This window comes from Petaurus breviceps, unplaced genomic scaffold (assembly GCF_028583685.1).
Source record: "Petaurus breviceps papuanus isolate PSGF00001 unplaced genomic scaffold, PetGlider_PUasm1.0 79, whole genome shotgun sequence".
NCBI lineage: Eukaryota > Metazoa > Chordata > Mammalia > Diprotodontia > Petauridae > Petaurus > Petaurus breviceps.
Genome location: NW_027186523.1, coordinates 22,236,228 through 22,263,410, shown reverse-complemented (window position 1 = coordinate 22,263,410; position 27,183 = coordinate 22,236,228). Strand labels below are relative to the sequence as shown.

General features: G+C 35.5%; 1 protein-coding gene and 1 long non-coding RNA gene across 14 annotated transcripts in view; both read right to left on the bottom strand.

The window, feature by feature from the left end:
* LOC138175870 (semaphorin-3A) overlaps positions 1-27,183 on the bottom strand; it is a 666,319-nt gene that overhangs the window by 615,095 nt on the left and 24,041 nt on the right. The window lies entirely within an intron of this gene.
* LOC138175869 (uncharacterized) lies at positions 10,525-20,784 on the bottom strand. The gene is made up of 2 exons (XR_011172114.1): positions 12,827-20,784; positions 10,525-12,437 (listed from the first exon to the last, which is right to left on the bottom strand). It is a non-coding gene; the product is annotated as an uncharacterized lncRNA (long non-coding RNA).

The following is a 27,183-nucleotide window of genomic DNA, read 5'->3' as shown; positions in this document are numbered from 1 at the left end:
TCAGGTCCTCCTGACTTCAGGGCCAGCACTCTATTCACGGTACCACCTACCTGCCCCTGGGACAACTTAAAAAAAAGTAATTACACCCTCTTAGGCCCTTGTAAATCTGAAATAGTTTCCTACCTTAGAGTGCTCTATCTTGGATGATTCCCCCAAGGCTGCTGCTTGTTTGTCATATTATAAACCCTATGCCTGGGAACCCGTTTCTACTTTTGGTAGGGTTGCAGAAGTAGGAAGTTTTGGACCCCAGCTACCACTCCTGAAAGTTCAGAACAAAGACAGTACCAAGAGTAGGAAACTACAGTTTTGACCTGTGTAAAAAGGAAAGTAGAAACTATCTGGGAAATCATCTAATTGGCATATTCCTTCAGAGACAGAGAGGACTAGTCAGCCCTTTTGAAGGTGATATTCATAAACTCAGGTCCTTTCCAATTGCTTCAGCATAATTTCTGTTGGTTTATACACCACTGAAACTAGCTATCTTGCTTCACTTAACAGAAATTCCATTCGCACAGTTCTTCCTACCCCACCTCTTTCCATTTCTAGGGCTACTTATCTTGAATAGAAGTCTAAACCCAAGACTATCTTCTTGGGTGTCAGTCCATAAAGGGAATTTGTTGTCCTTTAAAAAAGGAGGAAGGGTCAGAGCTTGGGTACAAAATGGTGAGAACTGGTCAAGATAAGAGCATTTCAGTCTGTGACTCTTGTTGGATCTGTCTTCTGGAACCTCTGAGTTTGGGGTGAAAGAGACACAGTCAAGTGGGTGGGAAGAAAGGCCGTAGGTCTCAACCTTTTTTAAAAAAATTTATTTTTTTTAAAGCAATTGGGGTTAAGTAACTTGCTCAAGGTTACATGGCCAGGTGTTTCTGCGTGGGTGCTAAGTGTCTGGGCCTGGATTTGATCCCCAGGTCATCCTGACACTGGGGCCGGTGCTCTTACTCACTGTGCTACCTGGCTGCCCCTGTAGGTCTCAACTTTAACAAGCTGGTTCAACCCCAAAGAATCCAATTCTGCCTTAATTTGGACAGTCAGCAAAGAAGCTTCCTCAATGAAGGAGAGCACATAGAGTAAATGTATGTGTGAATTAGCAATACCCCAGACGCAAACAGTTTTCCAGGGGCTGATACATATCCCTCCACCAGATGGAAGATGCTATGGTACCTGCCATTCCTGCTGTGACTGAGAAAACACAGTTACACTGGAGAAGGACCAAAGATTTGTCTAATTTGCTTATTCTGATTCCTCCTAATGATCCTTGACCGAAGGATTGCTAGACCAAGAATCCAAAAAACTTGAGTTCTAGTTCTTGCTCTTACTAATTCTAGGTCTTTTTTTCTCATCTGCAAAATTAAAGAATTATATAAGGTGATCTCTAAATTTCCTTCCTTTTCTAACAATCTGCAGTTCTATGAGATTTGACCTCCATTTGGTTCCATCTAAACTCAGTCTAAATTTCCACAAGAGTTTAATCATTCTTTCTCTGTGACTTTATACAAGTTGCTTTCCCTTTCTGGGACTCATGGACTTCAATAGATGATCTCTAATGTTGCTTCTAACCCTAAAATACTGACATGATACTTTTAGAATTTGTGATTGGGGGTGGGTGGTGTGACTTTAAACCTTATTTCAACCCCCTTCCCTCAAGTGTGTTGGCTAAAGGGGCTAACATTCTACTCCAAACTCCAAAATTGGGCTTTTTTAGGATTCTGCCCTATGAAAAAACAATTGATATTAGAACCTAGTTATAAAGAATAATTTTATAAATTAGGAGACTACCAGATAGTGCCTCCACAAGAGCGTTCTGTGTCAGAACTCTGCAGAGGCAGACTGGTGCCTCAGGGTCTCAGCTTCTCTCAAGATGGTGTCACTTCAGTCAATTGAATCATCTTTCGTGCTATTTGTCTCACAACAAATATTTTCAATTATGGCTTCATCTAGGATTGAACACATTAGAGATCTCTTCTAGCTCTAGAATTCTACATTGGATGTCAGAGATTTTTAACCAAGTGCTTTTTCTTTTAACAGATATAGCTACTTGTTAACTCAGCTGTTTATTAGTAATGCAAATTCAAAAGAGAACAAACTGCTTACATACTTTTTTTTAATATGGCATGAGAGGCAGAATTGTATAGAGGAAGGAGAACTGTAAAGATTATCAAGAGGAACTAGGTTCGAGTACACATAGTGCTATTTGTGTGACTATGGGCCAAATCAATTCATCTCTCCCTGCTCCTGGAAAATCTCTTACATAGTCATTATAGCACAAGTATGTACTCTTGCTTCCCACTGGAAGAAATGTGTATGAATTCTTTTTTTTCTTATTTCTTTCAGCTTTTCTTCCTCTGATCTTGCATATTTTTTCTTTCCCTAATCCTGACTAGTTTATAAACCATTCCTAATCTGTGGTATTCACAAGGGACTTTTGATTTTAATGCATTTAATGATATGATATAATAAAGGTAAACAATAATATATGTGCTATATCATCTTTTTTACATAAGATTAGCTCAGTGAATAAAACATTATTATAAGGATAGCATGTGTATTTTTAGGGAAAACAGCATAATTGTGGAGGAAAGATGGGTACCCTGGTGGACTGTGTCATCCCAGATCCTGCAAAAAGACTCCCTTTGCATATTATTATAAGCCTATGTTATTTTATTTCTTTATTTTAAATTACTTTAATTTTAATAAATACTCTACAGAATTCTTTCCCCATAATTCTAGCTCATGCATTATATTGGCATGCTTTTATAATTCAATTCACAATTCTAGGCACTAACTAGCTAGTCTCAGTTCAACCATTTTTTAGAGATGTGTTTGGACAAGTAATTTAAATTCTCTGAGCCCTGTTTCCTCTCTGTCATATGACATGGCTGGACAAACTAACCTCTAAGATAATTTTCAACTAAAACATTCTTAGATCCATGATGTATCGTATATATTGGAAAAGTTGACCATTTTAACATACAATAGGAATTATAGTTTTGAGAAAAATATCATTACACACACACACACACAAACTTTCCAGGTTGCTGATAATAAAAGAAATCACATCTAGAGTTCATGTAGAGGTCTGCTGCTTAAACAAAATGATATCTATCTTTAATTCTTTAGCATGAATATTTATTTTTCATACTTACTTATTGTGTGACACATATCTATACCAAACTCTATATATGTATATGTGTATACACACATATATACATATATATACATACATATATATGTGTATATGAGTATAAAATAGAGAGGGAATGGACTGTGTTTTTATTAATTTAGGGAACTTATGGATGAGCAAACTATTTCTAAGACTGCCTGCCTTTCTGTATTTTACAGTCCTAGAGATTTACCTACAATGCAGAAGTTGAGACTTGCTAATGGTCACAGGGTCAGCATGTGTCAGAGTCAAGATTTGAACCCAGAGCATTTTATCTTTAAGACTAGCTCTCTATGCACTACGTTGCAGTGTCCCTCTGGTCTAAATGTGTATGGTGATATGTGTATAGGTGTGTCTTTTCAATTTAAGAAATGAAATTTAGGTTTGAACATTTTCTTTAAATTTACTACATAGTGGACTGGATACAAAACAAGCTGTATCTACGAGTAAAAGAAACCTGCTGATTCTGTCAATTTAATGAGAAAAAACAGTCAAGACACTTGTTCAGTATAATTTTGACACCCCCCCCCAAATCCCAACTGAGTGCTTCATTACCTAACTTTTTTGGTGGCATTATATAAATGTAATCTGTGATTCAGAAAATACTCTAACATCATGTTGTATGTAGGTGGTAATTTATATGCTGTCATTCCCCATCTGAAGGCTGTGTTCTAACTTCTTCCCTTCACCCTGTTAGAGGAAACCTTAACTCATTCTAAACTTTCCCCTTTGCTCCCCACAAAAATCCTCCCAGCTGACCTTGCCTCATTTACCCTGCCCTGCCCTGTCATTCCTAGCTCACTACTTTCACCTTTCCCTACTCCACCTCCCCAAATTTGTTAAAGGGCCCCTTTCCTCTGTGCCCACTGGAACTATCACTCTCACAGCAACAATGACTCTCTCCTTAAAATTTATCTTTATTCTTGCTAACCACAAAAGTTCTATGTGAATTCATTGATGGTCCAGTATGTGACTCCTTTGAATACTGTAGAAAGGGGACATTGTATTTGGAAAAGGCACAGTGAGTGGAATGACAGGATATATTTTATTAACAAAACAAACAATTCTATTCTCCTCAAAGTACTTTCAAATATTAAAAAAGACAAAGCTTGTCTCATACTAAGAAACTATGCAGTGACATCAAGAGTTTACTATTCAAAATGTTCTCTGTGAGTCCTACTTCTGAACCAAATCAGGCAAACAACCATCATGACCAATTCTAAGGGGTTACATTTTTCACCCATTTGCCTGGTGAACTCCATACTCGATAAGCATCCATTAAAACCTCACTTCTCCATAAAGGAGATATATACTAGTTATCAACATTTCACTTCAGGGAAAAGAATCAAAATGTTAGGAAGAGATCTAAGGGAAGAGGGGAGAAAATAGGGTTCCTGGGAAGCCTAAATTCTCTTGTGTGCTACTCAAAGGTTTCAGAAACACCTCAGAGTGTTTCTTGACGTTGCTTTTGTGATAACCCAGATGGTTTCAATTATCTTGAGTATCTCAAAATCCTCTCTTCCCCCCATAAACTTTAATTCATTTAATTGAAAAAATAAATAATCTTTCTTACATGGCATTTTTTTTAGGAAGAGATGGCAAAGTGGTGGTGGAATGGAGAGTAGAAAGGAGGGAGGAAAGAGGAAGAATGTTTGTTCATGAAATTGATTCAAACCTATGAAACTACCTATCTTTCAGAATGCTAGAAACACGGTCACAGAAAGTTTCTTTTGGACAAGTTTGAAGCACATCCAAGAAAAACAACAACTACCACAACAACATGTTTGGTCTTTCAAATTCTGCTACCATCCTAATTCAGCATTAGTTACTGAATGAAAGATAAAGTAATTGACTGACCTGCACTTATCTATTTCATTTGCTTAACTATTTGCCAGAAATAGAATAGGTTATCTCTTATTTGACATAATTATAGACTAGATTGTAAGATTTAAAACTAGGGGAAACCTTAAAGATCAGTCTTTCTTCCAGAAATTTATTTTCTGATAAAGACACAGAACATTGCAGCTTTGTTGTGATTTATTGGTCATCTGGTGGTGGGGGGGGTTGGGGAGGTAGGGTGGGGTGGGGACATGGGGGAAGGAGAAGAGAGAATAATCATTGTGTTCACCACAGTGATTTTGCCATTTGGGATGGCGTATCACAAGCCCAGGAGCTTTGAAAAGTTATCTTCTCATCTGACTGAGAAGCCAATGAAATGTGTCAATAAACATGTATTAAGTTCCCACTATGTTCCAGGTACCATTCTAAGCATTGAAGATACAAATGCAATCAATGAATGAGTGACTAACATGCAAAAGCATGTACTTGCTAGTTCAAGTCCTGTTTGTGATGGCTTGCAGAGGTGTGATCAAGATCACCCACACTTATCCCAGTACCTATTCCACTAAATAATAATAACTACAACCAGTCATTCCTAACCCAGTTGTCATCCCCTTCTGACAAAGTACACAATACGTAAGATGTTGCATGGGCTTCATGGAAAATTCCACAGCCAAAAAAAAAAAGGATAAAAATGGAGGAAGAAAGATGAGAAGCCCTGTGATAAATATGCAGTTGGAAAAAAAAAAGCTTCTTTATTTTGACACCATGTGTTTCCCTTTAAAATATTTTAAGGCCTCCAAACAGAACACTAAAATTTATATGATATATGGCATTTTACTTATTCTAGAAGGTGCTGTGTATTTCAGACATACTTAAGCCTGCATTCCATGCAATAGGTTCAATACTCTGGTAACCACAAGATGTGAAATGAATCTCAGATTAAATATGTTGATAAATGTGCTCTGTGCACAAGCTGCAGCTGCCTGAGGGTTTCAATCATTTACCTTTTTCAACCCCCCCCCAGTCAATATGTCTGAATATGCATCCCTGAGCAAAAATAATAGATCACCACCTGAACAGGCTGCCTGATCCATAAGGAGTTAAATGCCTACTTGGGTACTTGGGTGAGAGGTTATAACTTATGCAAACTAAACTGTCACCCATTACAGAGAACACATTTTGGGGTGGGTGATTTTCCATCATGAATATGGATTTTTGTTGCACACATACTTGGAAAGCTCTTTTTCCAGCTGTCTTCACTTCTTTTAGATTAAGGCACCCTTTGGATGCATAATTCATCCATTTATGCATGAAGAGATAGTATTTTGTGGATACAAACAAGTAGAGGATATGCACCAACAATAGGGAGAGGTGCCTTCTACAATTTCCTGTAAATATTGAAAAGATCCCTTGGGACCAAAATAAACAATTACTTTCAGGAAATAGGGTTTGATCTACTTAGAGCCCCACACCTATTAATCTCTAGTCAATTAAAATACTGTTATGGTATAGACAATTCTAAGGGGAAATGAATTAATTTTGTAATATGTACATAAAAACAAATCTCACATTTAGCCAGTGGCTTTGCAATTCTGATCCCTGGGTTGTTTCCAGTGTGTCTCAAACCATTTTAACTACAGAGCTTTGTGCTCTTGGTCACAGAGACCAACAGTGAATTTACATGATTTAGAGGTGTTTAGGAAGACACTTTCAGCTCAGCAATTTTTCTTTTTAAAATTTATTTTGTTTCTTCTTTCAGAAATTTCTTGTACTGAGAAGAAAAAAGCAGGTTGCAGAATTCCATGATTTCATATATTTAAGGCATAGAAAAATTTTTTTTAGAAATAAATGCTTATATACAGTGTTGGAAATTAGGTGAAAGAAGACCAAATTAAGAGTTGAAAGACAGGTTTGAATATTGACTCTGATAAGTTACTAGTTTGGTGACTGCAGGGAACTCACTTGTGGAAATGTCATCTATATATCTCATAGTAATGGTACAGGAATCTGTTGAGATTATAAATGTGTGTATACATATATGTAGGCATACATGCATTTATTTATATTTCTCTGCAAAACATGACTTCAAATGGATAATGATTTTAAAATAACACTTTTTATTTTTATTAAAAATGGCAACACAGTTATAGATATTGTAGGAAGTGATTAATCAAAGACCAAGCAACTTCTTTCCATTTAAAATGCCTACAATATTTTATAATATATTAAAGATTTCAGATATTTAATTAAAAACAAAAGTCGTCAATTCATTTACAGAAAAATATTGATTCTGGTATCCTTCAAGATTCTGTGCTATCATACCCAGAAATTCAAAGTTATATCCAAAGAATATGAGAGACAAGCTTTTATAAGGGCTAACCCAGACAAACAAGATGTGGGAGTGACAGCCATTCATAATAATAGTTGTTTTACTTTGAACTTTGTACTTTAAAATGTTCTTTCCTCTTTCCAGTAATTCAAGGTAGGGTACACAAGTAATATTGATTCCACTTTTTTTGGTTGAAACAATTTCAGCTTGGAACAGCAAATGTTGTCTCAGCAAAGACCACAAAGCTAAGAAAAGGTAGAGCCAAGACCAGAATCAGATTTTCTTGCTTTACGTCCAGTATTTCTTTCATTGAACCAGGATGAAATCAAAAGACTTAAGTAATATTCTTTTATCTCTGACTAACTGTTCTTACTATTTGTGCTTCCCACACATTGACATCATCCTAAAAAGTCTTTCATATCATGCTCTATTCCAGTGCTGTATAAATCTGTGGCTCTTTCCAATTTGTGAGATCTAAAATAGTGAGACAGAAATGTTAGTGGGACCCAACGAAAACAGAATGTGGAAATATGACATAATTGTTTAGTCTTTTAAGAAGCCAGTAGCTCCTGAACATAGCTGAAAAAAAAATCCTTAACTACAGCATTAATCCAGTCTATACTCAGATGAAGAAAGCTAGTAACAATGCAGGTCATTTCCAACCCTGCAGATTTTAAAGAAATAAAGCATGCTGCAAACTGTTTGTACAGGTTTTAGGAAAGAAATATAGGCCAACTTATTTCATCACCATATCAGTTCAATCCAATAAACATTTATCAAGTAACCATGATACACAATGACACAGGCTCTGGTAATAAAGACAGAAAATGCAAAATTGTTCTCAGAATACTTCCCATCTAAAGATGGTTTTTTTTTGGGGGGTGGGGAATGAACACAAATAACTATGATGTGATAGAACTGCAACCAATAAACAAACATGCATTATCTGCCTATCATATGCCAGTGCTTGAGAAAAGAAAAAGAGAACTCTATTTGCCTGTGCAAGATTTTCCTTTTATACCTATGTTAACTCTCTTTTGTTCATGATCTGATGGTTTTCATGATGATATGCTTAGTGTCACATTCAGCTCAATTCTTCTCTTGATGTAGTAATGGGAGATTTGTAATACAGTTATGTTATGCATCTTTAGGAAGAAGGGAAAATAATATTCTCTCTTCTGAAAACCCTGGAAATACTGCAATCTAGGAGTTTGGAAACTGAAATAAAGTTAAGTGGTGACTATCACACGACAGCCATGATGATACAAAAGTATCTTAAAGCCACAGAAAGCCTTTGCATTACTTTCTTGAATTCATTGTCTAGCAAAGACACATGCTCCTGTTGCAACAGGAAGTAAGCTTGTGTTCAAGTGCAGTCCTGGCATAAGGAGGAATAACTAGGGAGTACTAGAAATATTTCTGGGCTGCAGATGAATGGTTATACTCTGACCTACATGACCTTTATCAAAGAATTGAAAATAAAGCAGATGCTTATTAATTGTGCAATGGCCAAATCAATTATGGTACATGGATGCAATGGAATTATACTGGGCATTAAAAATAATGAAAGACACTAACTGATGAAAAAAGAAGTGAGCATCCCCAGGAAAACAATATAAACAATGACTATAATAATGCAAATGGAAATAAGAACTATAAGAGAATTGAAAAAGAATGTTTCAAAATTACTAAATTACCTAGTTTTCAATAAACCAAAAGATACAAGTTATTAAAATAAGAACTCACTATTTGAAAAAAAAATCTATTGAGAAAACTGAGAAGCAGTCCAGCAAAATCTAGGCATAGGCCAACATCTTATACCAAATAATAAGAGACAAATTCATCACATGATTTATTCATAAAGGATGATATCAAAAACAACTTAGAGGAATATGGGAAAATTATATGTCAGAGTACATATTCAGATATATTTGTTCATATATATATGTATTTATGTAAATAAAGAGTTCATGACCAAATGAGAGATAGACAGAATCAAGGGAGGTAAAATGGGTAATTTTGATTACATTAAATTTAAAAAGTTACTGTGCATACAAAACCAATGCAGTCAAAATTAATACAAAGGCAGGAAAGTAGAGAAAAAAATTACAGCAAGTTTCTCTGATAAAACCCTCATTTCTCAACTATAAAGGGAACTGAACCAAATTTATAAAAGATCTATTTTCCAATTGATAAATAGTCAAGGGATGTGAACAGGCAGTTTTCAGAAGAATAAATCAATGTTATCAGGAGTCATATGAAAGAATGCTATAAATCATTCATAATTAGAGAAATGAAAATGATTCTCAGGTGCTACCTCACACTCATCAGATTAGCTAACATGACTGAAAAGGAAAATGATAAATACTGGATGGGATGCAGAAAAATCGGAAAACAAATGCAAAATTGGTTGACCTATGACCTGTTCCAACCATTCTGGACAACTATTTGAAACTATGTCCAACAGGCTTTAAAAATGTACATACCCTTTTACCCTGCAATATCACTACTAGGTCTATATCCTAAAGAGATAAAAGAAATAGGAAAAGGACCTATGTGTAAAAATATTTATAGCATCGCTTTTTGTGGTAGCAAAGAATTGGAAATCTAGAGGATATAGAGCAATTAGGGAATAACTGAAGAAATTGTAGTCTATTATTGTGATGAAATACTCTTATGCTGTAAGAAATAATGAAAAGGATGGCCTCAGAAAGATCTTAAGGGAAGATTTAAATGAGTTGATGCAAAGTGAAGTGAGTAGAAGTAGAAGAACATTGTACCAAAGTAATAGCAATATTGTAAAAATACTCAACTGTGAAGACCCAATGATCTATGACAATTATAAAGGGCTCATGGTGAAAAATGCTATTCACCTCCAGAAAGAGAACTAATGAACTCTGTGCAGATTAAAGCTTATTTAAAAAAAAAAACATTTCTTTATTTTTCTTGCTTTTTTTGAAACAAATCCTATGTGAAAATAAAAAAAAATTACAGAGAACAAGCTTGACTCCAAACAAGAGATATGAGAAGATACCTCCCTTCCATCTTTTTCAGAGTTCATTGATATGTAACATGACATATAAGATTTTTTCAATGTATTGATTGGTTTTACTGAGTTTTTTCTCTCTTTTTAATTTGTTTTTTAGATCTTTACTATAAAGAAAGGCTCCCTGAGAAGAAAGGGGGGAGAGGGATATATGGGAAAATTTGGACAATGAAAAAATATCAATAAAAATCTATTTTAAAATGGTGACCACCTTCATCTGTAAAAAGGGTTATTAGCTTTCAAGTTTTTGACATAGTCAAGCAAAATTATATTTCTGGTAGATGAATAACCATGAACTTCACTGAAAACTTTTATTAAAAAGAGCAAATAAAGGATCTTCATTAAATATCCAGTGAGTTATTAATCTACCAGTTTCCATGGAAAGAACTAGACAGAACGTCCATATATAACATGAAATAAATCTCCAATGTCCTGGAAGTTGATTTTCTCAGGAAAAAAAATACACATAAACATATACACAGAGATACACACAGAGAGATAAACACAGGGATGCTAATAAATTGACAAACCATATAGAAAACAAAAGTTTGGAAAAATCATTCTGTGGTATAATTCCCCCAACTCAAAAAAAATCTGTGTCAGTCTTTAGTGTTGTATTTTGCTCAGTGTTCCAATTTAATTCTGTTCTCATGACTATTCAGTGAAAGCAGATGCAAAAATATAAGGGTCTCTCTTGACAAAATGTAAGGTCACTGAGTTTGCTGCATGGGTTTCATGCCAATAAGAGTTTACATAATTCTTTAAATATAAAGTAGCTAAAATTATGAATAACCAAGGATAGCTCATACAATAGATCCAACTAGGAAAGAATGGAGAAGTGGTAATTCCATTTAAAAACAATATAATTGGATGATTTGGAAAGCATAATCTATGTATTTAAAAAGTAATACCCATGTTTATTTCAACCAGTGACATTTTCATATAATAAACACTGCAAACAGTGCTAGGAAGGGGGCAGTATGTTTTTACATATACGTGGCTAAATGATGTAATATTACTTCCTGTAGCTATGGAGACCTTTGCTCTTGTTAGTGCTGCAATTCCATTTGACTGTAACCCTGTATAATCTTTAAAGAATGTTTTTAGTCATGGGCCTTCACCTTCCAATGATTTCATCCAGATACAATTTCCATGGGCTTTACTGGTTTAGACAGAAGAAAAGAGTGGACCATCTGAATAAAATAAAATGTCACCATTAAATTGGTTTTTGTAGCTTAAGGTATAATGTAATGATATTTTCCTAACAGCTGCTTTCAGTTGGACTTGAAGTTTTGAAAACCCTTTGCATTTGATTCAAAGTAATAAAGTACAGGTTGTATGACTTCCTCCTTCTGTGTCCCCGACCATAAGGAAAGTTTTGATACTTTACATGGCAACTTATGGTCATTAAGAACTTTTTACTTTCTTTGGACATTAATCACTGCCCAGATGTGCCAAGTGCAGCCTATATGATGTTTACATTTTAAGTAGAAAGAATATTTCTCAAATTAATACTGATATAACTTTGGTCAGCATCTCTTATTTCTCATAGGCATAGTTCATTTTCTCAAATAAAACAAGCAACTGCTTATGCAAAAGGAAACCTCTTGGTGATATATTTCTAATGTAAATAAAAAATAAGCATAGAAATCTTTTGCAAATCACAATTTATGATTTATTCTTTCCCACCCACATTGAGACTTTCAATCCAGCATGTAAGCATTAAGAAAATAACAATTTAATAAAAACTCAAAATTCAATGTATCTCTAATAAAGAAAAGCAAACCACAGCCTCAAGTGTAAAAGGCTGCAGAGTATTTTAAAAAATGAAAGTTTATTAAAAAAACTTATTCTGACAGTACAGGCAAACAAACTTTCATTCCTCCTGAGATGACTATAGTGAATCACATATGCACTAATAACTCAACTCTAATATCATTTTACTAGACAATTTGATAAAGAAGGGCAAGGGGAGATCATAAAAGAATAGCAGATTCCTCAAGTACTTGTGTTCCTTTTATCCATATAAAATTTACAGTTCATAAAAGACCATCATTTATCTACCCGTGTTTCCCCGATAATAAGACACTGTCTTATTAATTTTTTGGACAGAAAAACATCAGAGGGCTTATTTTCAGGGGAGGGCTTATTTTAATGAACATTGACAGCAATTTTAATAGACTGGTAAATGTGAACAAAAAAATGTACCAGCAAGTAAATCACTGGGGAAGAACAGGATGACGCGCTCACTGCTACAGCTCCGATTGGATGCAGCTTGGAGCGCGGCGTGCGTTTCACCGGGGGAGGGGGGGGGAGTAGTGCAGGGGATCACCTTCACTACAATAGCAATCTCAATAGGGCTTATTTTCGAGGGAGGGCTTATTTTAGAGGAATCTTACACAGTAAGGGGAGGGCTTATTTTCAGGATAGGTCTTATTATCGGGGAAACACAGTATTATTTCCTTTGTCAGTGTGTTCAAGGATCACTCAAGATAATAAGAAATGCCTAGTGACCAAGTGTTCTGATAAATCTTCAATTTTGTGGTCTTGCATTAAAGTCACCTCATTTAATGGCAATAAATGAAATATATGTTAGCCTAAATTAGATCTAGCATTAAATATCAAGCATGTCTGGGAGCAAATATAGATGCATTAGGAAAGGGCACTTAACTTCCCAGGTCCTCAGTTTCTTCACCTGTAAAATTAGATGTTTGAATGATTTCTAAGTTTCCTTTCAGTTCAAAACTCTATGATTTTATGTATCAATGACAGGTTTTGCTTTGAGCTTATACATTAACTGCCAGCTTGAATGGGCTTTGGATTTAGGAAGACCAGGGTTTGATTACAAATCTTTTATGTATTTCTCTGTGTATGCATGTATATATACATATATGTACACATATATTTGCATGTGTGTCACATTGAATTTATAGGTAGTGTCAGAATTTCCATTTTTCCAGAGTTTCTTCAACTGGTTTGAGGGAGAAAATAGAAAATAAACATTCACTCTTCCCTCAACCTCCTATATAACCTTCTATAGGCTCAGTCTTTACTTTGGGACTTCTTCAGGATCTTGCAGCAGTACCAGATTCCAGACACCAGCCTTCAGGTTACAGTCTTCATTCCAGGGCCCTCTACAGTGTTCTATGCTAGTTGAATACTGTCTTCAAGAGACCTTAGCAAGCACACTGGGAAACCATCTCCTTGAAGAGACCCCCCCTGCTCCATCTTCTTCAGTCTGGCTCTATCATCTCCTCCATCTGATTAATCTCCCTCAGGACATAACTCCATCTGCTCCAACCTATGACCCATGCAGGGCCCCCCACCACAGTACACAATATCATCATCACCTGCCACACTGGACATTGTGCAGTCTGGTCAACATCAATAGATCTCTCTCCCACAATTGATATTCTTCCTTAGTGCACCATGCACCCATCCAAAATATTCCCTCCATCTCAAAGATTTTGAATACCCAAGTGTTAATATACAAACTCTATAGTATAATAGGCCCCTCTCTCACACCCTACCTGCTCAACCTTACCCCCTTTAATGTCCTACTCTGTCTGCACCTTCTACATAGTTTTTGGTTTTCTTTTTTATTCCCAGTTCTTAGCACAGTGTCTTGCATATAGTAAACATTTAATCAATGGTGATGACGACAATGATGATGAAAATAACTCGAGCACATGGCTACAGAAATTTTGGAGTATAAAAATCATAGAATAATTACTTCTCCATAAAAAAGCATGACTATCATAGATCCCTTTAGCAGACTTGGTAAAGCCTGTGGTACCTTTCTCAAGGTTTTTGAAAACAATTCATTTTATCAATTTTTTAAAATTAATAAGCCACAGGTTGAGAACCCCTGAGCCAAATGCTATAGTTTTATACTCAGCTGATGAGTTGGTTAATTATGATGAACTCCTTTTGATATTCCTCTATTTTTTTATTCTTTGTTACAAGAGATGCCTCATTAGGCAGGGTAGTGGAAAGGGATATATTTGGAAAGTCAGGTGCTATAAACATAGAAGACATCAGTAAAAATAAAAATAAATCCCTCTAGTATTCCATCTCCTCAGCCCCTATGCAAAGATCCTATCGTCAGATTTACCCTGAACAGATTTTCATTACAAAATACTGGTATTAGTTTTTATTTAAAATTAAAGCAAATCTTTCCTCAATCTTTTGTGTATAGAAACTCATTATTGTCATTTTTTCTTTCCTCATAAGATTACAATAAAAGAAAAAAAAATAATAGTCATGGTACTAATGAGTGAGAGTGTAAAAAGGAAGATTAAAAAAATTTAAACTGACTTCCTTTTTGTTGTTAATGGCAACATTCCTTAGAAAACCTTACTGTAAAATGGCTATTCTATTCCATAGTGGCCAAGGAAGTAAACCCTTGTTGGAAGCAACAGGTGACAGCAGTACAAAGGGAATGAAGCAGATCAATCACTAAGGATCATGGTAGAAAAGAACAGGAATAAGCAAGGAGCAAACAGGACCCAAAAGCATTTCTAAGACTTTGTACCAATGACCCATAGAGTTTTTTAACCTTGAAAACATGAAATTTCCGACCTTCATATATTGGGTAGACCCTGCAATAGTCCATGGCATTCATCAATGTCTTAAATCTTTAGAAACTCCTACACCCACTATAGAGTAGAATAGCAAAGTTAGGGAGAAGTCCTGATTTCTAGGCTTAAGTTTCTTTCTGATCTCATTAATTATGGATATCACTTCTCCCAAACTCAATATGTATGTGTGTATGTGTGTGTGTGTTCTCTCTCTCTCTCTCTCTCTCTCTCTCATTCTCTCTTTTTTCAGTCTTGTTTCTCTTTGCTCTCAACTAGCTTTATCTCATCTAGCATTGTGATCCTTTCCCACCACTCTTTATAACTCTCTCCCTGCATAGAGATGTGGATGACTTCCCAATATCCATATCCAAACCCACCTTCATTTCCCCAAACCACAACTCCATATTTCCAACTACCAGAAAGTATGTGACATTTCCAAATGGGCATTAGGAGAGTGAATTAGTTTCACTGAAAGGCCTGACATTCAGCATTTCCAAAATTGAACTCATTATCTTTATAAAACCAGTTACACCCGTTCAATTTCTCTGCTTCTGTTCATGTTATTACTATCTTAGATGCATATATGGAGAGGTGAAAGCGACATTAAAGGTCCAACCCTTTCAGTGTCAAAGATGAGAAAAGTTGAGAATTTGGATTTTTTCCAAGGTCACAATGCTATTAAGGGGAAGAGGTAAGAATTGAACCAAGTTCTTTGACTCCAAAATCCAGCCCTCTTCCCACTATATTCTGCAAGGTAGTCTGGCACTAGGTCTCTAACTTTCTGATTTCATTCCTTAGATTTCCCTCTCCCTAATATCCTCTGCATATGACAGCTTACCAAGTCTGGTCTTTTCTGCCTACAAACTTCCTAATATGTGTTCATTTCTCTTTATTGCCACTGCCAGCACCCTAGTTTGATCCCTCATTAATTTTCACATAGACTAATTTATCAGCTTCCTAACTGATCTCCCTGCCTCCAGTTTTCACCCCTTCTGAAAACTTCCAAAACAATATCCATTATGCTTAGTTCTGATCCTTCTTCTATGCAAAAATACTTCAATGTCTCCTTATTGCATACAAGATAAAATACCACCTCCTTACTCATGCATTTAAGAACAGTTTAGCTCCAATATTCCTTTTCAGTCTTCCTTCACACTACATCAATCCCACAATACACACTATAGTATCATAGTTCAGATATCTTGACTTGGATGGTACACCAGAGGCCACATATAATCCTGACCCTTCATATTACAGATAAGGAACCTGAGTCTTAAGGAGGTTTAATGATTGGCACAAGCTTACAAAGATAGTTAAAATTAAATGCAGCATTTGAACCAAGGTCCCTGTGTTCCAACCAATCTGCACTATTAGCCATTTTCTGATTTCGTTTGTTATTATATCTTACATTTGCATAGCTTATCCATCATGCCTTGAACAGACTCCTTCCAAATGTCCCTCTGCTAAAATGCTTCCTCTCCTTCAAGGCCCATCTTATGTATCACTTCTTCGAGGAAACCATCTCCACTCTGCCCAGACAGAAATAAGCCCTCATTTTTGTCTCTCGCTGTTAATCCCCTCTTACATACTTACCACATTCTAACTTGTCTTACAGGGCCTGAATATTATAGTTTGTGTGTCTTCTCCAGTCTTAGGTTGTGATAGTAGGCACTTAATAACCATTTGGTGAACTGAATGCTAAGCAAAAATCAAGTTGGTCCTAACCATTCTGACAATAACAACTACAAAAAAAGCCTCCCTCAGGCATTTCATGCTCTGGATTTAAAATAGCTTTGTCTTGTTTCTTTGATGTCTCTTTCTTCCCCAGAAGAGTATAAAGTATTAATGTTTGTGAAAAGCTCTTCCAAATGAATGGTCATCTTAAGTTGTATTTTTTAAATAGTATTTCATTATTGCTTTCAAATTGACTATAGGGCATGACCACAGTAACTTTATAAAGCTTACCATCTATTCTGACTCATCATGTTTCTATCTCCCCTGTTAGAAAGATTCACAAAGCCTTAAAAGGGTACATGGAAATAATCCAAAGAACACCTTTGGTATCCTTGCTAGGGCTGGGTTTCATATAGCCAATCCCCTTCACTTTTCAAAAGCACAAATGACCAAATCTATATGTCAGGAATTCTAAGGTCTAGAAATCCATATTGAGGAGGAAAGCAAAACAGGACTTTTTTTTCTTCTATAATTCCACTCTTTTGAGTGATTATAAATAGAAAGTGTGTTAGCAACATATCCCTGTGGGGCTGATTTCCTCAGGAGGGAAAGAAAGGAGAGAGACAAAGTGTTACGAAACCTGGACCTGAAATTGCTAGAGTGCATCAAAATCCCTAACTCCCTCTGCTGAAAAGAGGCACTCTGAATCATCTATATCATCATGTGTGTTTTCATGGTTTCTAGGGAAACAAGCTTTTATACTTAAGTTGGAGTGGGGGAATCCTTTTTTTAGCTCCTTTGTCCTCAATAGAAACCTACTGTAATTATGATCAATACATGAAGACCAGTGGACCTTCAACTCTTCATAGAACCTGGAAGTTGATTTTCCCCTCAGCAGTTAGGTTAAAGGCCTGAGTTGCCAGTAATTGCATGGATGGGATTACTAACTAAATTTAAAGGATATCTGAGTTCCTAAACCAATCAAGAGTAGGAGATAACTCTGGGGAATCACTTCCTCTGAAATATGTAAGGAAATTGGGGAAAAAATTAGATATCACATTGATGAAAAAATGCTTTAGGAAAGAAAGGGAAGATGTAAAACTAAAATAAGTCACAGAATCTGGTCATTATAGTTAGCATCTTTCAATTGTTAATAACACTTCTTTTGTACAAAATATTGATAGGACTTTTCATGATTATTTCTGTTTTCATCACTTTTCATCATCCAGCTTCACACATTACTGATCCATAATCACATACTGACTGTCTAGATGGTCCAGAGAAGTGTCTCATCAAAATAAGAGTCCTTCAAAGTAAGATGTAACTGAGCACTGGGGAATCTTAGCAAGAGAGGAAAGGGCTTCAGGCAATATAGTAACGTACATTTGATTTGTCTCTATTCCACTCCATAGCCCCACTTTCCTAATGGCAAGTATTCCAATGTTCATGATTGCCCATGAACCTTCACTGTCACAACACCATATCCCAAAGTAGTATTTCATGTACTAGACCTCTTCTGCTCAGCAAAATGTTTCTCTCTTACCTACCTATTACCTTAGGTCCTTTGGAGAAGAAAATGGATGGAATAGGAGAGAAGTGGGTGACTGTAAAGCAGAGATAAGACCTATCTATCCTCTTAAATCACATCATGTTCCCCTTGGAAAGTTAAAAAGGTTAACTCTAATTTCGTTTCTGAATAAAGCTCTACCACCAATTTCCCCTACATTTCTCTTCTTTCAGAAAGAGAGCATAATAAACCACCACTTTTATTCATTTCAGCACAACATTGCATCTTCATTTCTAGAAGGCCTAAACCCCAAAGTGTTTTCTGTACTTGCAATCACCAGTAAACAGCTGTCATTCCCTCCTCTTTTTACACTCTAAATTTGTCTCATCTCCTTTTCATTAATACCCCCCCCAACTTTGTTTACTATCTTGTCATACCTCTCAATGAATTTTGAAAATTTGTAGCATTACTCATTGTGTCTTTACCGAGAATTAAAATCTTAAAACAAACTTTACGGACCATAGCATACAGTAGTAAAGATGCATTTGTTTAAGCAAGAAGTATAGCAGTCCTCAGCCAGAAATATTTCCTCAAATCAACATTCTGGCACACCAGATCCATTAGACTGTGAGCTATTAGAAAGCAGTGAGACTATCTTTTGCCTTTCTCTATTTCCCCAGTGCTTAGCACAGTGTCTGGTGGAACATAGTAGGCATCTAAACATATCTAGTGACTGACCTACTAACAAAACAGTGCAGTACATGACAGCCACTTCAATCTGAGTAGACCAAAAGTAGTAAAGATAAAATCACATCATTAAAGTTGTTTTACAACTTAAATTTTAGTTCAACAAATATTAATTATCTATGTGACTCTAGGGTAAATCCCTTTACATTTCAGCCTCAGTTTCCTCACCAGTAGTGAGAAAGTCCCTAAGAACCTTTTTAGCTCTAAATATATGATCCTATTTTCCTAATACCACAGGGAACTCTGTGAGGAATTGGGGGAGAATGAAAAAAATTGAGACATAGTCCTTGGCATCATGGAATTTACAATGGACATATACAAATAAACTAAATCTGTAATGCTAAGTGGAACATGATGATTTTTTATATAAATACAAGACCAAAGTAAAAAAAAAAAAAGATGTCAAACATAAAGAGATCATGACTATCAAAGAGGTAAACTTTTGCTAGAGATAGTAATATTTTCAATGTTATTCAATCTATAGATTTAATTGAACCACCATGGTGGCATATTATGATATGCAAATTACTAGTCATGTTATTTTGGAGGTATTGACAAATGTCCCTATATTTTTATTTCTTCTCAATTCTTCTAAAAATATAAAGACAAAAGTTAGCACACACAAACATATATGGACAAATAATAAACAAATTAGGTATTCAACTCTTAAAAATTAATTTAAAAATATAATATCTGAATACTTCAACATTATTATTTTACCTCAAGCCATAAAAAAACAATTCAGAGAAACATGAAATTTTATGTGAACCAATATAATGCATAATACAAGCAGTACCAGAAGAATATACACAATGGTTACAATGATGTAAACAGTTCCCAAAGATGATCAAATCCTTAGCGATACTCAATTTTGCCCCTGGAAAAGAAATGTTCAAAAATGCTTGCTCCTTTTTAGATAAGGGTGGGAGTGGGGGGTGAATTCTACATAGAAAATGTGGAATACTCTATCATATAAGATCTTTGACTTGTTGGGTTTGGCTTATCTGTTACTCATTTTTACAAGAGTAAGAAGATATTCCATCCTCCTACCTCAGTAATTACAAAGGGCTCAAATCGATCAAATGAATCAACCAGAGATATGCACTAGGAAAGAACAAGGCCTAGATCCCTATTGAATCAACTAATCAAAGGACTTAAACTAAAGGTGAGCAAACTAGTTAATCAAGTGAGGAAATGGAATTAAACATCTAGCCATTGGGTAAAATGATACAATATAGGAGTATGTTGGGATTTATAGAAATCTAGTCACATTTAAATAGCAACTAGTTACAATTTCAGTGGTGGGCAGGGAGAATAAGCATTCTAGCCCAGTCTCTGCAAGGGATTAGCTTGGAGAAGGGAAGGGAAAGGAGCTTCTTTCTCCTTCTCATCCATCCTGTGGATAACCATTGGAAGTTCATGCAAAATTTAAGAGTACCAGAAAACTTGGACTTCTTTTAGGCATCCTAGAAATATCCTTAGAATTACTGACTGAATCTGAAGCAAAGGGCAAATTAGACACACTGAAAAAAGGCTTTCAAGACTTTTCAAGGAGGCCAACAAAAAGTTATGCCATTGACTACAAATGCATAACCTATGTCAAACTGCTTGCCTTCTCGAGGAGGGGAGAAGATGGGAGGAGAAGGAAGGAGAGAATTTGGAATTCAAAATTTGAAAAATAAAAAGAATGTTAAAATTGTTTTACATATAATTGGGAAAAATAAGATATTAAATTAAAAATAAAAAGAGATTTTAAAAAGTTATGCCACTAAAAAGAGGAAATTCTTGGGTATCTCACAAAAGGGAGAAAAAGGAGTTCCTATGAAAGTACTTCTAGGAACTGAGAATTACCCTTTTTTCCACATGTTCTCTAAGCATGAGTCCACTTTCCCCTGTATTTTGTGTGTACCTATAGAAAAGGGTGTTACCATAGTTTTAGGAGAATGCTGTATACAATTTGTTTTTATTATATCATCTTAGTATGTATGTGTAACAAAAGCTAATTAAATCTGACTAGATAATTGATCTCAACTGGTAATACTTGGGATAAGGGAAGAGCACACCTTGGGGTTCATGAGATAAAATACTTAAAAATTCACTGCCAATTCCTTAAGGATTCCCTAAATCTCAGGGGAGAATTAGAATCTACCTTATGGGTACCTAACTTGAGTGAGGTTTGAGAGAGTATGTGGTACATAATGAAGGGTTTAATTGGGAGAGGGAAGTCTATCAGGAAAAAAAAATCAGGTATAAAAAAATGAAAGACATAATTAAAAATAATAGATCTATTGATTGAGAAAAGAAATTAAAATATATTCAAATGTTCTACATGGAATCAATAATCTTGTTCTATATAATCATATAGCTCATATGATTAAACCAAACCTGGTAAGTTAATACCCTTGAGTTTGTATGAGGGAAACCATTTAGAAGCAAACACTTGAAACTATAGAGTGAGCACAAGATAAGAATTACTCACACCTTAAATAACAACCAGCAGTGATGGCAGTTGCCTTAAACATCAAGCTGAAAAAAATACAATGCCCTGGGCACAAAAATATAGAATAAATAAAATTGAAAGACTTCCTCTGTGAAAGGCACCAATATTAGTTTTATGGCCCACAGATTTTTGCCCTAAAATATTAATTTCCAGGAGCCAAAAGCACAAAGCCTGTTCTGAACAATCATAAGGCATCCGCATCTATCACAGCACCAGAGCATTTCTCCATGGCACCTCAGTTTTCTTTGAAACAAGTTTGAGGGGCGGCTAGGTGGTGCAGTGAGTAAGAGCACTGGCCCCGGGGTTGGGAGGACCCGGGATTGGTTCCAGCCTCAGATACTTAACACCCACACAAAAAAACTGGCCACGTAACCTTGGGCAAGTTACTTAACTCCAATTGCTTTAAAAAAAAAAATTAACAAGTTTGAAAAAAAAACCATCTGTTCTACTCTTCTCAGTCAGAGAAAGGAATTCTTGCAGATTCCTCTAATCAAGACAAAATATTGAATCAGAAAATATGGTCATATGTACAAAGATCAAAGGAAAACAATAATGAGTCTGAACTAAACTAATGCAGAAAACAATATTCCTCTATTTCACATGGAAGAACTCAGCATGCCATTGAACTAACGTCCTTATCTCCAAGTAGGACAAGTCCCCTTAAGGAAATAGGAAGAAGCTTTGAGAAAAATACATCCAAAACTTTCCATTAACTTCTTTGATGGTTAGTTTTGTCCAGATAGGAAATGTGTGTGGTGGGGGGGGGGGGGGGGAGGGAAGAGGGAGGGAAGACAGAAAATTCCAGTTTCCTATCCATACTGTAGCCTTTAAAGAACATCATTCTTCCATCCACCTGCTAAGTTGGAGAATGTGCTTCTGCAGGGGAACAATTATCATGACTCTGAAATGTGTGGGACTATTTTGCTTCAGAAGCAGTTCATGTACTTGGCAGCCTTTCTTCCAGGTAGGTGCTTTTGGGAGCATGGCTCATTTTCTTTCTCAGGAGGGTGAATAGCTTATGTCTCCTGGGACCAAAGAAGAGAATAGAGCTGAATTATTACTATTTGGCATTTATATAGTGTCTTTCCTCTAAAGAGTGCAAGGCACATTATAAAACCTTAATTAATAGGCAGTATTCTTCCACACATCCCAAGAGGTGGGTAAATGCATCATTGATAATATTGCCACCCTCATTCCTACCCTAGGAAAAAGTCAGGCCCAGATACATTAAAAATTAAGAGGATACTATACTTTCCAATAAGAAAGGATGCTTTTAATGGATCAGCAGATGTTTTTCCCCTTCATTCTGGGGACCGGAAAGTTAAGGTAGAAAAATAAAAGAGAAATAAATGAAGGAAGTGAGAAAGGCAAAGGGAAAAATTGCTCTGAGCTGAAAGGAAAGGGTAGAAAAGAATGGTTAAGAGAAGAAATACATCAGTGACATCATTCACCTTCCAGGAAGGCCTCTGGTGGACTGCTGGCGCCAGAGAAGTTCTCACCCTGACACTCACTGGTAGTAGTAGGTAGATCCCCAGAGAGCAAAGGACTGGGGGATGGGGGAGGGGGAAGCAGAGCTGGAAAGGAGGCAGCTTCTTTCATGCTCTTTAAGAATTCTCTATATGTATACACACATTTAATGTAATGTAACATCCCATTGATTATAGGACATGTGGAGAGAGGATATTTCTGGTCCCAGATGTCCCAAAGATTCCAGAAGGCGAGTCCTTCCATAGGTTCTTTCTGGTTAACACTTTATATTTTTAAAGCAAAAGGACCAAGCTCGGCATTATTCACCAGGTCCGTGATCTTGAAGTCATATTCCATGAAACCTGAGGATTCCAAAACTTATCTTTAGGGATTGTTTAAATGAAAAGCATGTTCATGGCAGAAATTTATCTGTTCCTGACTAGGTTAAGTTCTGACTCCTGGATAAGTTTCTGGGACTCAACAAAGAATGCAAAAGTGTTTCAATAATACTTGAAAGGACAAAAATGTGGCTTAACATCATTTTAATAGAAATCCAGTCAGAAAAGTGTTTTTCCAACAATACCAACACAAAGAAAAACAACAAAGTTAGACTGAAATGGTGGACAAGAGGAGAGAGAAGGAGAGGAGAGAGTAGGTGAGATGAGGAGAAGATTGGGGAGGAGAAGAGAAAAGAAATGAAGAGACCAGAGTTGAGAGGAGACAGGAGGAGAGGGGAGGAGAAGGGAAGATTATAGAATTGGAAGAAATATTGTTTATGATTTTGCCTAGTAAACAGATTAGGAGATTGAGATTAGGAAATTAAGATCTAGTTGTAACCTGCCCGAGTTCAATCAAATTCTACCTCCATTTCCATGTTGTTATTATTAAATTGATTCCACTGTCATTTACATTCAAGGGACTTGCTATATTAATAGCATTATTCCTACATAATTTCATTCCAATTTCACAATAAAAAAATAATTAGCATTTTGCACGATTTTCTCAGACTTGAACAAGGAAGCCTTCAGAGCTACAAAAGTGATATAAATTCATTTTCATTCCCTTTCATAATTTCTGCTTAAACTTCATTTGTGTTATGCCAATATTGGCACAGAATCATTTTTTTCTGAGCTAAATACTTATGATAACTTTTCTGTTACAGTAGTCACTTTTCTGTACAGTAGTAAATCTGTGGCTTCTTACAGACCTGTATGACTCTCTAGGATCACTGATAGCTAGGCAAGATTGAAATTATAGAAAGCAATTGACCTAGGAAAAGGGAGATAGGTTGGCCTTTGGCTGAGGCCTTTCACAGGTATATAAGAATCTATTTGCCAAAGAATTGATGTCTACTTGATCAATCCTGACAATAAGTCAATAGCATTTGATTAGTTCCTTCAGTGGTCATGTTAATAGGACTCAGTTAATCAAAGTCATTCTTTCATTAGCATTTTTATTCTACTTTGCAGTCTTCTAAATAAATAACCAATTTACTTCATTAAGTAAATACCTCACCAGTCCTTTCTTGGCAGATCAAGTATTTCACTAGGAGGAACGATCCTGCTACTTTGCTTTCTTTATGAAATTTCACAGTCATGAATCTATACCTTGAAATGCAGTGGTAATTGAGAACTTCCCAGCCCTCACTGGCTCATACTTGGTTGTGTTGGGCTCCCTCTGGGAAGAGGAATACTGCTGAGCACTTTGGTAAATTGACATATATCAATCCATTAGTATCAGGTTGCTTTCCTGATTGTAGCAAGGTGCTTTTCACCCTCCTTTGAAGCTATATTAAGTTCAGAATGCATATAAAACATTGCTGACTACTGTTCTGCTCCCAAGGATTGAGCAGAAAATGAATTACATGTAACACTGAGGATTTAAGAAAAAAATAATTGGCCCAGATCTGTGATTTTTATCAGTGAAGGGAACTTTTGCCATGGAAAGTCCCTAGATGGATGCAAAATGGGGGACTTCTCTGAAACTTAAGATCTTCCCAAATTGATTGGGGTCTCTGAGATGATAAGTGGCATTATTTCCACAGATACTAGGTGTCAGAGGTCTTCCTAACTCCTCTATAATGACTCTGCCTTACTACCTCTCCACACAATAATTATTTCAAATAGTTTATCTGTATGAGAATCACTGAGGAGGAGAAGGTATGGGAATTACCCACATCAGGAGGTCGTGGATCCATGCCAGTATCAATGTAATTAGATTATGTAAATGAATAAACAAAAAGTATTTATTATCCTCTTATTCTATGGTATAGGCTGTGAAAAAAATATGTAATAAAATATGGAAATAAAAAAGACTCTGTCTTCAAGAAGCTTACATTCTAATAAGAAAGACAATACCAAAGAGAAAGGGAATAAATAAAACATTATAGACTTCTAGAGAATTTTATTTCATTTGAACTTTTATTCTCTCTTCCATAATTAGAAGTTCTTTAAGTAATCATTCTTCTAACTAATGAATTATTTTTTTTCCTTTGCTGCCTGTGGTTTTATAGACATCAGCTCTGAGAAAAAAAAAATTCAATCTCATAAATACCGGTATATGGGTTATCTTGATAATGTTGCTCTGGGTGTGACCCTTATAACACATATTTAAAAAAAAAAGAATTTCAAGTTCTTTCAAAGGACTAATTTTACCATCAAGTCATAAAACCTAAGCATTTTTCTCTGGATATATAACAAATCTTAGACACACATATATAGACACACACATGCAAAGACACATACACATAGATATGGATATTGATGCTATAGATATAGTCAGTAGATTGGAATTATCTGCAATTCCATCAGTGTCTACATAGACACACTTTTCATGGAAGACACATCATGGTGCCCATCTTAACAGTAAGTACTCCCCCTTTTTTTTAAATAGCTGGACCTACCTTCAACCAGAAAATCAGTCAACATCTATGGGCTCAGAATAAAGAGGAAGAAATCTGGGGGAGTTAAGGTTAATGTCCTGTACTTAACCTTAAGAACTGAGCCATTAACCTTAAGTGCTATATTTACATAGCTATCAGTTTCATTTATAAAGAGATTCCATGCCTATCAATCATTTCCAGCCACTAGTCAATCACATACCAAACTATATCTAAACCACAGGAAAAAACTTAGCAGAACAGTTTGGCAAATTGACTGTGTCAGCAGGGAATGTCATTATTTTCATCCATTTAATTGAACACCTATGATGTGCTGTTGGGAATCTGAAGTATAGTAATCTTTCCTTCCTCTAATTTCCTACAGCACTTTGTATATTTTCTGTCAGTCGTATTTTTACATTTTTTCTAGCATTATAATTATTTATTTATATATTTGTTACCTTAAGTAGATTGTAAGTTCCAAGAGCCGTGAGGATTTCTGTGTAATGGTGGCTTAGTGTCTACCATCCAGTGGGCTGATTTGAACAATGAGAAAAGACTTTAGAGATTATCTTGGGTCCTTCCTACCTCAAGTGGTTTACAATCTAGTTTGAGAAATGAGAAGTAAAAAAATAACCACATAAAATATTATAGGGTAAGTAACAAATGAGTTGTAAAGACAATGCATGCTAGCCAAGGTCATAGGATGGAGATATAGAGAATCTTCACAAAGGAAGGACTGGGGTTGAGTCTTTCTTGAACTCTGAACTAAGAACAAAAGGAAGATCTCTTTCTTCCACTCCCAGATTAATTTTATTCAGAGATGCCACTGCTGGTCTGAAATATACAGGAGGCAGCAGAAATGAACAATTCAATTTGGTCACTTGGGGCTATTAATTCTATCACCTTATCCTTTTTTTCCTTTAACATGCACTCGGTTAATAATTTTAGATTTTGAACTCCATCTTCAGCAAACTTATGGGTTTTTTTTATTCTGATGGATAACTCTTATTTTGATTCTATGTCTGTTCTGTAATTTTATTCATTCCATATCTTTTGATTTTGATACTTTTAACTAACCTAGGTTCTTTTTTATTGTAAATTTAACAATCATCAACAAATTCAGAAATTTCAAAATACAAAGTAATTAAGAGGATTACATAATAAGCTCTATTGGTTTATTTTAATGCATTTAAATTATTTTATATATCAGAGATCTTAGATATTTCTTTTAAAAAATATTTAGATTGTGTTCTAATATACTACCTTATGATTTCATGGAGTCATTCATTTCTTTTTGATTTGTTCTTGTTTTCAGGGAGCCCCTGTTACTTGAATAAGGTTTACCACTTTCTCTTGTAACCTATATATTATCCTTCTAATATTTTTTCTTCCAGAGTTTTTATTTCACATTTTATGTGTTGGGTCATTTCTTTTATGTATTCATGAAGTC